Source organism: Mirounga angustirostris, unplaced genomic scaffold (assembly GCF_029215605.1).
Source record: "Mirounga angustirostris isolate CCGP_5_RB_7025 unplaced genomic scaffold, mMirAng1.0.hap1 SCAF_2, whole genome shotgun sequence".
In the NCBI taxonomy this organism is placed as follows: Eukaryota; Metazoa; Chordata; class Mammalia; order Carnivora; family Phocidae; genus Mirounga; species Mirounga angustirostris.
In genome coordinates this window covers 58,658,695-58,673,984 of record NW_026991710.1, presented here as the reverse complement: position 1 = coordinate 58,673,984, position 15,290 = coordinate 58,658,695, and the positions used below count along the sequence as shown (strand labels likewise).

The following is a 15,290-nucleotide window of genomic DNA, read 5'->3' as shown; positions in this document are numbered from 1 at the left end:
TATTTAAAATCGTATGCGCTATGAGTGAGCAGCCCGAATTGCACAACATTTCATTTGGCTAATAATTCAGTCTCTTGAGTCATAGCCTGACAGGCAGCTGCACAGCATGAAACAGCATTTCCTGAGTCAGCGCATGCGAGAGAGAAGTTAGAGATGAAGGTCACGCACAGCAGACACTCGTGGGACCACCATCTGATGCCTTATTCTTCGATGTAGATTCCTCTCCACTTAATTCAGCGACATTCACTCCTATAAAATTAATATAAACATCAGACCTTTGGAAACATATCCCAAGACACGGGATGAACAGCACTGGGTATTCAGCCTCTTCTTGCCCTAACGGTGAAAGATCGCCCACCAGGAAATGACAGTAGCTGTCAGCGTATTAATTCATGAGCTATTTAATGTCTCTTAAGTGGTAAGTGCCAGTTGGGAAATGAAATTCCAATGCTTTAGAAACTCTTCAATCAATAAATATAATTTTGTTCTCTACATTCACAGTAATAAAAAAATTTTTTTCTTAAAACCAAACAAATTAAGTGACTTAACAAATGTCAGTGCGCTGAGTTCTGTTCCTAAACCATCAAACAGTGCATCTACTTCATGTTTGTACTTTTTTTTAAAGATCCATTGAAGATTCACGAAAGGTAAGACCATGATTCTCCATTTCTTCCTAATTATGGCCCATTGTTCTATGTTATTATAACATGACATAATTAAAATATTCTTTCATTAACTGCCCAAGAAATTTTACTTGAAAAGAACAGATGTTTGTACACTGGGTGTAAATGTCTCATCTGGAAGTCTTAAGCGTTGAAGCTGTACCCCAGTGCTTTCCCGAAAAGTTTTCCCCCAATTCGTTATGCACTTACTAGGTTCAAATAGCATACTATGAAAGGTGTGAGAGGGAAAAATATAAATATAAAGAAAACGTTTCTCAAAAAGATCACAAATTATAAAATAATCATAATAACTACTTATTTTGAAACTTAGCTTTTCAATCATTTCTTCTAGAATTCCTTTCTAAAACTCATCCCCCAAGTTCAACATTCTCTGTAGAGAGTTATACATAATACACGACACTCTTTCTCTGCCTTGATTACTTATTTTAACTTCTAGGTATACTCCTTAAAGACAGAGGCCATGTGTACTCCTTTCTTTTACTGCTAGGGTCTAACCCAGAGCCTGAATAAGGCCTGGCACCATCCTCACCTACTGACCTGTCTCCTCATTCGAATTGTGCAACATTTGTTGCTCATGGTGTGAGCTCCTTGAGAGAAAAAACTGTTTTAGGGTAACCTGGTGGCTCAGTGGGTTAAGCATCTGCCTTCAGCTCAGGTCATGATCTCAGGGTCCTGGGATCAAGTCCCGCATCGGGCTCCCTGCTCAGCGGGGAGCCTGCTTCTCCCCACCCCCCCACTCATGCTCTCTCTCTCTCAAATAAATAAATACAATCTTTAAAAAAAAAAAAAGAAAGAAAAAGCTGTTTTATCATGGCTTTCAGAGCCCTGCTCAGAAATTTGATATTTAACATATGCTTATAGAGTTGGTGAACTGAATATATGTGGAGCCTCCAGAACTGTCATAATTAAAGACCTGCAGGAACAACACAGTCCTTATCCCACATGGCTTAAATGTTGGTCAGACAAAAAGCTAAAAAAATTACAAAGAAAATATCAGTTGGGAATAGCTTGGGAGTCCAAAGTGGCTTCTGGGCCCTATTCCACTGCCTTAGTCATACATCTCTCTCTTATTGTTGCAATGTTACAGTTGTTGACCTTGGTTCACCCGGTTGGTCATCCCCTTAGAGTTGGGTGAGGGACCTTATACTCTTTCCTCCTACTGTTTTCTCCTATCCCAAGGCCCCTTTGTCCTTGTATACTCCTTTATCAGAACTTCTAGTGGTTCCCTTCCTGTCGGCCTCATTATCAGCCCTTCTTTTCCAACTTCTCCCTGATGAATCACAGAGGAGTAAAGGGAGACCTAGATCTATGCTGGAGGGAAGTGGTTCCAGCAAGGTCATCAAATCCTGCATACCACTCCAACTAACAATCTTGTGGTCTGTTTTCTTTTGTCATCTCAGCCAATATGAATTCAATCCTAGGAGGGAAAAATAAAAAGAACTTTTTTTTTTACAGTTTGATATACTATTTATTTAGTTAGTTAGTTATTAATATGGACAGCCTATTCAACATTACAGATGTTTTTCAAAACCTATAATAAAATATAGTCCACTATCCAGCCCAGAAGAAGACAATAAACAAGATCATTCTTACAGTAAGTGTAGCATAAGCACTCACAATAATAGTCCCTTTCCTGGACATCAAGGGGAGCAATCTATCAAAGTTTCTTTACCTCCACTGAGGTTTTAATTTTCTTCAATTATAGCTGTTTCAGAGTCAAAAGTCCAACTTCAATCACCCCACAGATATGCGCAGCATCTCCCATTGAAGAGGAAAGAGCTGTCACCCGGGGCAGTCCATTCTACTGTCCTGCAGTCCTTTCATATTGGAGCCCATCATACCCTTCAGCCAGTATTTGTCAAAATTGTGCATGGGGACAAGATACGTAGGTTACAGGGATCTTTAGATTAATTTACAAAGATTGTGTTTCAAAGTTCTAAAAACCCATTTGGTGGTCGTAGTGGCAGTGAAGAGTACACTATATTTCCCCAAGAGGGTCTTATCTCTGGAGTCTTGGCATCGTCACCTTTTCTGGTAGCTTTAAGATCTATTGCAGTTCTCTGTGGCAAGTGGAGGTGGAAAACTCTAAACAGCTACTGGTCTGAGGTCATCTGCAGAATGAACTGGACTGGCTACTATGGCTTTTATAACCTGCTTCCTTTCTTTAATATAGACAAACTTCTTTCTTAATCTTTTTTTCTATGTCTTGCTAGTTCTATTTTCTTAATCTTTTTTCCTATGTCCTGCTAGTTCTAAGATTTAAAAGGACTATGACAGAGGAAGCTTCTTGCTTTCAAGCTGAATGATGAAAAATAGCCAAAAAAACAAAAAACCCAACAACCCCACCCTCCAATGAGCTATACTCAATTTCCTCAGTTGAAAACAAATGCCACGCGAACTTTTAAAGACAAGTGTTGGACAATGCTGATGACAAAATATACATAGATTCTAAAATACAGGCCAAAAAAGATGTTACTTAGTGTCACACAGATTCTTCAACCCCTTAGTTTCATGCTGAAAGTACAAATGATTTCAATGTTAGGTTTCAATGATGACAGCCAATTAAATATGAAATTAAAAAGCCTCAGGGGAGTCTTGCCAAGTTTGTGGCAGTTTCAGGAGTCTACATAGTTAGGAAGAAGGAGAAACCATAGGATAAAGAGTGATAGCATTGGATTTTATTTAACGCTAGGTACCATGGGTTTGACATTAGTAGGTAAAACTAATGAATGAGCAGCCATACAGTTTTTTGGTCACTGCTTCCCAAGAACCAAAAAGTGGAGCTATTTTTACTACTCAATTCCATCCTTAATAAGCTAGACAGATCCTGCTGCATTCTTGTTTGTTTCTAATTTACAGTACGTTATTATGTAATTTACCAAATGTGAGGAGCAAGTCGTTATGTAGTACCAAGTTTACATCATCATAGGACTACAACATGCACATTCTACTTAATGTAGCTCAAGCAACAGGAATACAAGAGAACAGTTATGGGTGGAGACTTGTTTTTGACAAATTCATGTTCACACTAACTATGGGTTTAGAAATCTTATTGGGCAGGTACCTACAGCAGTTCTTCAATTGGTACTGGAACATTACACACATGCACAGGTGATACGGAAGAAAATGAAGCAGAAGAGGCAGCTGGATGGAGGACAAAGGGGAAATCAGAGGTGGCACAATGCCATGTATCAGGGAGGGGCTGTTCTCACCTGTCCACAGTAAGTCTCTGCTCTGTGAGAGAGGCCTGTTGGGCAACACTTTTATTCTCATGACTGCGAAGTTTGTATACAACACCTAGAAAGGCCAAATCCTGTACTTCCTTGTGTAGAGATTCAGATCCCATGAGAGCACAAATCAGGACCATGGAATTATATTTGATTTCAGGAGCACTTCTTTCATCTGCTAGCAGTCTGTGTAAAATCTGTACAAGTTTAGAACTTTCTAGATCTTTCTCGTCAGTGCCCAACTCTAAAGCTGCTATTAGTGCCAAAGCAGCAAGGCTTCATTCTGCATTATTACATGTGCACTAGTTGCCATGGTAACTAGATGCTTGATGCCACCACTCTGTACAATGGTTTTAATTACATCTTTTGATTTACTGTGTCACATGAGGGCAGACAGCAGTCTGTTGGACTCCCCCATCACACCAGCGTGATCTCTGGCTTCACACCATTCTACCAAACGCTCCACTAATTTAACATTCTTTCCCAGTTGTTCAGCAGCTTCTGCTTGTGCATTTATTAACATTCTTAATGTTCCCAGACGTTTGAACTGAACCGGAGGTATTTCAGGCTTAAGGAATTTCAAAACTGCCTCTGTGACTCCAGCTGATAACATCTTTGCTTTATTTATAACTGGAATGGCCAGATTTCTGAGGGCACTTAATGCTGCATGCTGTACAGTTACATTTCCATCTTCAACATGTCTGTCCAGTAAATCCATAAGTTTTTCTACAATTCCATTGTAGAAACTGTGAATACAGTTTCCATCATTTCTGGCAAAATTTGCAATTGCCAATGATCCAGCAAGGTGTAGCTGGTGGTTATTTGATGGAATCCAGGACAGTACCCTTTGAAACACATTACCTTTTCCTCCTTCAAATAATTTCTGCGTGGATTCATCTCCAAGAAGTAGTAAAACCATTAGATCTGAAGCAGTTTTGAGCTCAGCAATATCATCCTCTTTGTCACTATCCACTTTCTGCTGAACAATCTCTAGTAGACATTCTACCAGGCCTGCTTCAACCAGCTATAGCTAAATAGCGTCATTTTCTGCCAATTGAACAAGAACTTCAAAAATCATTTCCCTTTTATCATGTTCTATTTGTTTCTTGAAGAGTTTTACCAGCTCTTCAGCAATGTTCGTACTGGCAAACTGTTCTTTACTTGACTCAAGTTCTGCTAGGTTGCCAAATGCAACAAGACACATTTCTGTAAGAGCTGCATTTTGGCAATGGATGCCCAATAATTTCACTAAGGTAGGTATAACACCCATATTGATAAGCTAAGCTTGAAGGGAATGATTCTCATTGCTATAGCTCACCAGCATGCCACAAAAGACAGTCAAGAGCTTCTCATTGGCGGGATCTGTTATACTGCACAGTGACCTTAAATGGTCAGTTACAATCTGTGCACCACCTACTTGGTCAACTGCACTTCTGCCCTCATGGCTATCATAACATATGTTTCCTAGAGCCCTGCCCGTTTGGTATCCCTTCCTGGTCTTCGCTAGTTAGCAGCTGCACCAGTGGTGAAATCAATCCAGCATCCACACACAGAATACGCATAAATTCATTTTTGGCTACTTCTGCTATGATGTTAGCTACTTTGGCTGTGCAGGAAGACTGTGGAATCAACAGACTTGCAAACAGCTGAAGTATTCCACTTCCTTGGATTTTTTCACTCGTTTCCATATTATTGTGAGCCAGCGCTTGAAGCAGACAATCCAAGCATCCTTCTAAACTATCCTCAGTTCTGTCAACAGTTGTTGTCTTCAACTTCTTCAAGGTATCACTGAGATTATCCATGTTTCTCCCAGAGGGTGAGGAGCCAGCAGGGCGAGGTGAAGGTCTCCGGTGCGGGCGGCCAATAAAAAGAATTTTAAAAGCTCATCCTGCCACTGATGAATTCTGTTTCAGACAAGTTGATTCCAAGGTGCTAAAGGCATGCAGGAGAGAAAGGTGTCCAGGCAGATTAAAACATGGACCTCAAAGTTCCAGAGGGAGGTGGGCAGTTGAGCTCTCCATGGCTCCATAGCAGAAGAGACCAGAAGCAACACCTCTCTGTCTAGACCACCAGGACTCCAGGGTTCCTTGCTTAAAAACAAACAACTTAGAAAGGCTTCCACAAAATTTCGTGCTTAATGACTGAAAAGCACATTAACACTTATACACAAAATTCCGTGACCCTGACCCTTGGCAGCTCTTTCACAGGGCTTTCCCTTGCGGTCAACTCCTTGGCCACCATGGCTTTCTGTATTCCCCATTACTTTAAAAAAATTGTGAAAATTGTCATATTCATAGAATAAGTGAATAAGAATATATACATATAGTTTAAAACATTATTATAAATATATGTGTAACCACCACCCAGATCAAGAAATAGTACATTACTACCACCCCCAGAACATTCTTCCCAATCCTCTGCCCCCTCACCTCATGTAACCACTCTCTGGTTTTGTCAACAATCATTCTCTTACCTTTCTTTATGCCTGCATTCCTAAATAATACAGCTCATTTTGCCTGGTTTGGGACTTTATATAAATGGAATCATACTGTTTACATTTTTGGTGCCGGCTTCTTTTGCACCAAAAATTCTTTTCCACACTATGTTTGTGTAATTTAGCCATGACATTCCACGTGGCTATACTTGGTTTATTTTCTTTGCCATTAGTGGTTAAGAGCAGGGACTCTAGAGCCAGACTACCAGGTTTAAATCTCAGTTCTATCAGTTCTCAGATGCGTAATCTTGCGTAGACTATTTTACCTCTCTGTACCTTCATTTCAACTTACCTGGAATTGATTTTGCCGTATGGCATGGGTTAGGAATCTATCATAGGTGGACCTCCCTGGGAAACAGTCTTAGAGCTGATGATTTGCACACCTGTGGTTTATTGGAGAATGCTCTTAGAACAACACCCAGAAGAAAGTGAAGGAAGCAGAATTTGACAGAGGGAGAATTGAACTTGAGCTTGAATTTGAATGGGGAAGTAGATGCAGCAGAGGCCTCAGCTGATCCCATGGGGAGATATGGAGCTGGGATAACCTTCCCAAATGCCTCAAATTGATAGATTTGTACCCCCACACACACCAGTCTTTGAAAATGGGCTTCCCTTAACAAGGGGGACACAGCTTTGAGCAAGGCAGCTTTCTTAGGCCAAGGGAACTTCCTGAGGAGGGATTCTGTTATGAGCTGTCATCTAGCAATAATCCTGGCAGCTGGAGAATTAGTATTACTACTCTGAAAAGGAGATCTGAGCAGGCACCTTTCTCCACTGTATGCCATATGTATGCAATTCTGCCTCTTTCATATTAACTGTTCACACAGGAGCCTATTTCTGAGAGGTTTTTTTTTTTTCCAATTCTGTTTCCTTGGTCAATTATCTAATTATGACAGAGTGATATCAACACATGTATTGTCCAATGGAATCGGAATAAGAAGAGATTTGAACCATAAGGTATTAAGAGTTTCTATGCTGTTCTTAGCCTTTGGACCATCTCTCTCCCCCTCTTTGCTTTACATGAAATATCCACACATACCTTGTTCATCTGGGATGCATAGTTTACTACTCATCCTTCCAGACTAAGGTGAAACATGATTTCCCCTCAGAATCTTTCATTAACCTCAGGTCCTTCTTTCTTTGTGATTCTTCAGAACCTCAAGAGCTGTCTTATAAGCTGTGCAAAGTTCAAGTCCTGCCTTAAGTCCTATTGCTGTATGATCTTAGACTAGCTGTTTAATCTCTACATGCTTCCGTTTCCTCATGACTTTTTGTGAACATTCAATTTGAAGTGTTTCTTACATCACCATTTAACTTTTATAATATTGCTTGAATTATTTTTTCTTTTTTTTAAGATTTTATTTATTTATTTGAGAGAAGAAAGAGAGATCATGACAGGGTGGGGCAGGCAGGGGCAGAGGGAGAGGGAGAAGTAGACTCCCCATTGAGCAGGGAGCCCAACACAGGGCTCCATCCCAGGACCCCAAGATCATGACCTGAGCTGAAGGCAGATGCTTAACCAACTGAGCCACCCAGGCGCTCCCAAGTTATTTTTATTTTCCATTCTATATGATGAGTTTATGCACCTGTAGGTGTCATGAACTATTCATCTTTGCACGCTTGTCTCCTAGCACATAGTCTCACCATATGGACACAACAGAAATTCCAGACAATATGGTTCATAATCTAGAATCCAAGAGGCCCACTGGCTCACCAGAAAGAATGGTCAAGGATATTCATACACAAGTCACTTGTTTCTGGCAATAAGATTCCAAGACTGGAGAATTTAGTTTTAAACTGTGAAACTAGTAATACTTTCCCTAATTCTAAGTTTCATATCTTACCTACTCTTTTCCCCTAGTAAAGGATGCCCCACTCACCATTAACACTGCCCTACACAGAACCGTAGATTTCCACGTAGGCTAGAGGAAACTGATAAACTGAAGAATAAGAAAGAGAATGAGGGGGAGAAGGAGGGAAGATGGAGAAGAAGAAAACGAGAAAGGGGAAGAGAAGGAAAAAGAAGAAAGGGAGTGAGAAGAAAGAAGGAGGAAGAAGAGAAGAAGAAGAAAAGGAAGAAGCAGAAGCAGCAGCAGGAAGAGGGGGAGAAGGAAGAGGTTGACGGGGAGGAGGAAGAGAAAAAGAGGAAGAAAAACAACAAACAACAACAGGAGGAGGAGGAATAAGAAGAAAATACAAAGTATGGCAATATGTTTATATACTCTTCCCAATAAAGCAACTTTTTAAGAATATCACTTAATATTCTAGTTTGGTATCTTTGAACTACTTTCCTAAATGTCTGAGCTACCCCAACAAAAAAGAATAAGTAAGTCCCAGAAAGCAAATGAACTATCTAGAGGGTACACTACTTAAGACAATGAATGGATATGTCAAAAGCAAAAAACTCTGCTTTTACCCTGGAAACTCAGGAAATAAGTTTTCTATTGAGGCACACAGAACGGGCTCAGTAGAAAACAAATTTACTAGAGTAAAATGGAACCAACGAAGTTTCTTCTTATTTCTGGAAATTTCTTTGGGAAAGTGGATGTGAAATTAAACCAACAAATTTGGATTCCAGAGCCTTTTGGATTCCAGAGCCTACGATTCCTTGCCTAGACCATAGGAAGAGGACCCAGAGGGCTAGTGACAGGACTGTCTTCAAGGCAGGTCATGGGGCTCAAAAATGAGTAGTATCAAAGAAACGTAAGAGCCAAGGAGTTGTTTGCACCTCCTCACAAAATGTAAATGATTTTTTTCCCTTTGTTATAAGGTTTGGGTGTGAGACCCATGAATTAGGAAGTTTTTCTTTCCCAGAACTACCTCTGTCTTCATTCCAAGTACCATTACACTGAGATCACGCACAACTCAGTGAAGCAGAAACATCTCTCCTTCTCTGGGGTGTAATCTTTTGGGTAGCTGTTTCTTAGGTGATTATATGACAAAGCTGAGAACCTCAGGAATGTTAGTAGATCAGTAGGGCATTAGGAAAGTAGGCCATATGGGCTGCAGACATGCAAGAACAGATCTCAGGAGTTTGCTTTTGTTTCTTCCAGGCACAAGTGAGAGAGTACATTGTTAGTTCTGCCACGTGCAACCGGATGCCACAGTGAATTTTGGTGACAAAGCTCTAACTAGGTAAGATATTGCACTAATGAGGTAAATAACTGTGAGGACTAAGAATATCTGAGGATTCCAAAGTGTACTGCATTTGTTGCTGTCCCTCAGCACATGAATAACTGAGGAGTAAGTAGTTCAGGGCCAAGGTTGGTCAGCATGGTGATGGCCTTCTCAAGTGTGGTGGGATGCTTTATGTGATTATCATTATATGTTTTAACTCCCTTTGCCCTTTGTAGTCTCTTGCCTCAGGGGAGCTCTAGATTTATTGAATCTAAAGGAGATGTCTAAAGACTTCTTCTTTTTTTTTTTTTTTAATAAAAGCCTAAAGTAATTGAGATTATCCTAGCAATCCTGATGGAGGAGAAGAAAGAGGAGAGTGTCTTTAAAAAGAAAGAGACCTGAGAAGAGAAGAGAAAGTACATTATCCAAGACTAGGAAAGGCACTATGATCTGAGTTTCTGCTAGGAATGAAAATCCTGAACTTCTCTCAGATCCCCAGAAAGGTGGCAGGACTCTGGGACAATGGCTGTATTTTTACATGTAGGAAAGTTAGACACAAGATCTGGAGTTTCCAACTTAGCAAAGATTTCTGTGCTCTAAGCATGGTTTCTTGATCTGTGCTCCAAGCATAGAGCTTTCTGTGCTTGAAGCATGCAGCTTTGCACTTAAATAGACCATGTGGGCTTGGAAAATGGGTCTTTCAGGGATTGCAAGACCACAGGAACATTCTTCAAATATTTTCTTTTGCATGCATCTCCTAGGATCATAGAAGTATCTGGGAGGTGGGTGGTAGAAATTGAGAAGCCTCATTAATGGATGAAATTAAATCTCATGAAACTCTGGGGGAATAAGGAGTTTAGTCAGATTTATATTCTTTACTTTAAAAAAAAGGAATTTAATTTTCCCACATACTTAATTTTGTAGTCTAAGATTCATACTTGCTACACAAAGCTTGACAATAACAAAAGGGTCCTGAGTTAATAGTATTAAGTGTTTGAAAATCGTAGATAAAAGATAGATTCTTCTTAGAAGGGCAGGTTAGGAACCCAGAATTTAAATTTATGTTACTGATTTTTCTCTGCGTCCTAATTTTAAATGCAAAAATATACAACAGAGCTAAGGACTACTTCTTATCTCACAGAGCTTTATCTATTAATCTATGTATGTTTTTAGACTCAAACAATTCAAGATAGAGAAAGCTGTCTGTATGTGAGTGTGCCAGGAAAGTGTTATATTCCAGATACACATGAGAAAACAGAGGAGAGCTCTATATAATCCAAAGATTTTCAAGGCTCAACAAATAACTCATTTATGTAAAATAATGTTGATTTAAACAAGATCTTATCATCAAAGGATGCAGATATGCCTTGGTAATATGTGAAAATAATTAATTAATAATATTAATTTGACCTATAGGATTCTGAGTAGAGGGTGCAAAACTTTCAGAAGACTAAGCATAACACAGGATGTTGAAGTGTCACAAACTTGGTAGAAACTGGAAATCTGCCTTTTTTTTTTTTTTTTTTTTAGTATTTTAAACACTGGACAATATTTGCCCAGAGTGGTGTTTCAAATTTTGAATCCTGAAACAACCCCATGGAAAAGGGTTGAAGAATTTCCCGCAAACTGTTAACAAGACAAACTGTAAAAAAAAAAAAAAAATATATATATATATATATATATACACACACATATATATATATTGGACCTTTGATGACAGGATAAAACACCTAGGATTTCATCTTCAGTAGCTCCATGTTGAGTGATATATTTAATATGCTTAAAATATTCTGCTATTCCTTGGTCTTGCACTTTTTCACTGTCCTCTACTACCTCATGTTCTCACTTTGCTCCTTACCTAGCTTGGATTCTACAGTGTATCGTTTTAATCTCTCTCTTGCCCCTTTTCCCTTGATTAAATTTTCTGGCAAAGTGTTAACTCCAGGTAGTAAGCAACCGCACCCTAAATACGGTACTAGAAGAGTAGAGTAGTATCCAGAGGAGGAAGGGCCTCCTGACTATGGATGGAGAAAAACAGAAAACCATGCCCACTGATGTCTCTTTAAATCCATGACTGCTAATTTCAAGAGGCCCTTAGGTAAGCTAGGTGCCACTATTCCCTGCCTTACTTCTCTATTATTCCAACATTGCTTCCACACCTTCTTATGCAGCCTAGTGACCTCACTTCTTTCATTGAACACAGGTAAGCGATCAGAAGAGCAATTCCATAAGCCACCACCACCACATCTACCCATGTGCCTGTATCTGAATCCACATGCCTTACCTTCCATTACAATGAATCAACTGCCTGTGTCCCTATCAAGGCCAACTGCGCTACCTATGTTTGAGATCCCTTCCACTTTCAGCTACTGAAGGTCATCCCTGCAGCAACTGACCTGTCTTCTATTGGCCAACTTTCCTCTCTAGAGCTATGCTGTCCAATTCAGCACCAGCACGGGTGACTATTGAAATTTAAATTAACTACAGTTAAATAAAATTTGAAACTCAATTCCTTAGTCATACTAGCCACATTTCAAGTGCTCAATAGCCACTTGTGATGAGTGGTTACCATATAGGACAGCACAGAGTCAGATGATAAAACATTTCTGTCTAGTGAGAGTTTTATTGAGCAACACTGTTCTAGGAGATTATTCCCATCTATAAATTCTGTAATCTCACATCTTAAAAATTATATATCAAACAAAAACTCACCTGTCCTCTCTTCCTCCTCTGGATACTACTCTACTCTTCTCGTACCACCTAACAGCACATTACTTCGAAAGAGGATCTATGCTTGGCTGTGTTAACTTTTGTTTCTCTTTTGGGCTCAATTAAGACTTTCGTCTTCACTATTCTATTTAAATTTTTTGCCAAAGACACCAAAGACCTGTTACTAATCCCATTTTGCCAAATCAGTCCTTGCCTTAATTAACCAGAAACCCTGAACACAGGTCATCTGAAAGCATGTTTCTTCATTTGATTTCCAAGATGCCACTCTTTCGATCCCCTTTCTACTTCTGTGCTATCCTTCTCAATGTCCATGGATAGATCCACTTCATTAACTTCAGGACTCTAGCTTTTGACTTCTTTTTTCTCTCTGCATTCATTGCCTTAATAATCTCATGGGGTTTCATTGCTTTAGATACCATCTTTACAGTGATAAATCCAAAATTTATATCTCCCAGACCAGACTTCTTTCTCAATTCCATACTCCTGTATCTAATTGCTTCTTTGCACTCACCATTTGAATGCCTAAAATGCATCTCAAATGTGGCATTCCCAAAATTAAACTCCTGCTTTCCCTCCTACACATAGCCTGCTGCTCCTTAAGTCTTCCCACGTCAGTAGATATCTAGTCCATTCTTCAAACTCCTCAAGCATGTATGTATAATTCAGCCACTTCTTAGCTCCTCTTCACTACCACTAAAATCCAGGCCACTGTCATCTCTCGCCTGAAGTATTGACATAGCCTCCTATTCAGTCTAATTGGTCTACCTACTTCTCTTACAACTCTACACTCTACTTTCAGTTGGAACATATTCATTGTGACTGAGTGAAAGAAAGAAAGGCCTTTGTTAAAATACAAGTCTTATCATGGTACTTCTCAGCACAATAGCTCCAGTGGTTCCCCCTGTAAGATAATAGTCAGAAGTTCTTGTAGTGGCTTTTAAGTCCCTGTATGATCTCTTCCTGTGGCACCTCTCTGACCTCACCCTCCGCCACTTCTGCACTTGGCCCTACAGGTTCTGCTGCAACCTTCTCAGGCTGGGCGTCTTACAGACAAGTCCACATTTTAAGCACACTCCCTCAGGATCCTCCTCTGCCTTACGCGATCTTCCTTGTTTCCTTCGGTTCTCTTTGCAAATGCAAACACTTGACAGAAGTCTCCTGACTGCCCTAAAAACGGCAGCCCCTTAGCACACTCTATTCCCTTTACCTCCCCATGGTATTTGAATTACCAATTTGCTCATTCTGCCAACACTTTTCTGTTTACGAATTAAGTGGTGAAGCCATCAAGCTTAAACAAACATTTTACAAAGCCACAACAAATAAAACTGTCAAAGAAGTGTCCTACTGTCTTATTTTCTCCATTCCCTGTCTTCTTTTATTACCTACAAATCAGCCTGTTCTGTTATTACTTATCCTAACACTGTTTTTTTTATTCTAGTGTCCACACCCAGACGCCTGGGCTTTCATCTCTGTGTACTTCTTGTACGGAGTGGTTTCTGAACTACTCCTCTCAAATGTGAACTTACTCATTTTAAGTAGGTCCAAGCTTCTGTCTGCTTCATTATGTCTTCTAGTGTATCTATGCCAGAACATCATATAAAACACATTATTTAATTATAAATTGATTTCTCTTTATTTCTGCCTTATAGTATGGATAGGATATTATATTGAATTCCACTAAATTATGTGTGCAAAGAGATTATATTGCTTCTGCATTTTTGGATAGTGGGAAATAGTAAATACTATTTTATATTTTATATATTTTATATTATATATATTTATATATTTATATTATATATTATATATATTATATATATATTATATATAATATAATTATATATTTTATATATATATTATATATTTATATATTTTATATATTATATATTTTATAATAAATAAAAAATATTTATTATAATAAGGAAAATTTGGATCTGTATGATTGTAGACACCCAATCTAACCCCACTCCCTCATTTAACAGATGAGAAAACAGAAGCAGAGACATCCAAAGACCATGATGCTGGGTAAGTGTACAGTGACTTTCATTCATTCTTTTCCTACAAGCACATTGCCTCAATATGATTCTGAATCTAAAATAAAGAAATACCTGTAGGGGCCTGGGTGGCGCAGTCGGTTAAGCGACTGCCTTCGGCTCAGGTCATGATCCTGGAGTCCCTGGATCGAGTCCCGCATCGGGCTCCCTGCTCGGCAGGGAGCCTGCTTCTCCCTCTGACCCTCACCCCTCTCATGTGCTCTCTCTCTCTCATTCTCTCTGTCTCAAATAAATAAATAAAATCTTTAAAAATAATAATAATAAAATAAAATAAAGAAATACCTGTAAAATTACCCTTCTTGCCTAAGAATTTTTCTTTTAAAGGGAAATTATATTCCTAATTGGATCTTTGAAATTATGTCAATGAAAGTTTAACCCTAACTGGATTATCTGAAATCACCTCAACACCTTTTTTTTTTTTTTTACAGAAGTCCATAATTTAAGAGACATGGCCTTTTATAAAAATGAGGTATACCAGCTTGTAAATATAACCCTTCAAGGAGCCATCACGCACAATCATATTGTTGTGCTGTTGGTTTTAAGTGTTAAGTTTCTGTTGATTGTTCAGTGAAGTCACCCCACAGACACTCTTGTATTTCAGTACCAAATACACACAAAATGCTTATATTGTAGGAATGTCTTTAATTCCCACGGAATCATTCAATATTCAGACATGAAATCAAACATTTCACAGAGAGGTTTGCCAAATAGCAGTTATTCAAATTTAACATGTAAATATGAAATTTCTAGCAGATGAAAGTAAAAAACTAAGCCCCAAATGGTGGATTAAAATGCATTTTGCTTATAAAAATGATATAGATTAAGTCCCCACATCATATGCAATACATGGTAGTCAGCTTTGAAACCAGGATTTGTCTTAGGTGACCTCAAAGTTATCTTAGAGTTTCACTTCATGTCAATCTATAATTTTATTTATTTATTATCAAGTGGATTGTGTGCTATGTCTGTGTTCAGATATGAGTGTTTC

General features: G+C 38.9%; 1 pseudogene; it reads right to left on the bottom strand.

Moving 5' to 3' along the window:
• Nucleotides 1-3,206: 3,206 nt before the first annotated feature.
• LOC123847612 (rap1 GTPase-GDP dissociation stimulator 1-like) lies at nt 3,207-5,954 on the bottom strand (annotated as a pseudogene).
• Nucleotides 5,955-15,290: the final 9,336 nt, after the last annotated feature.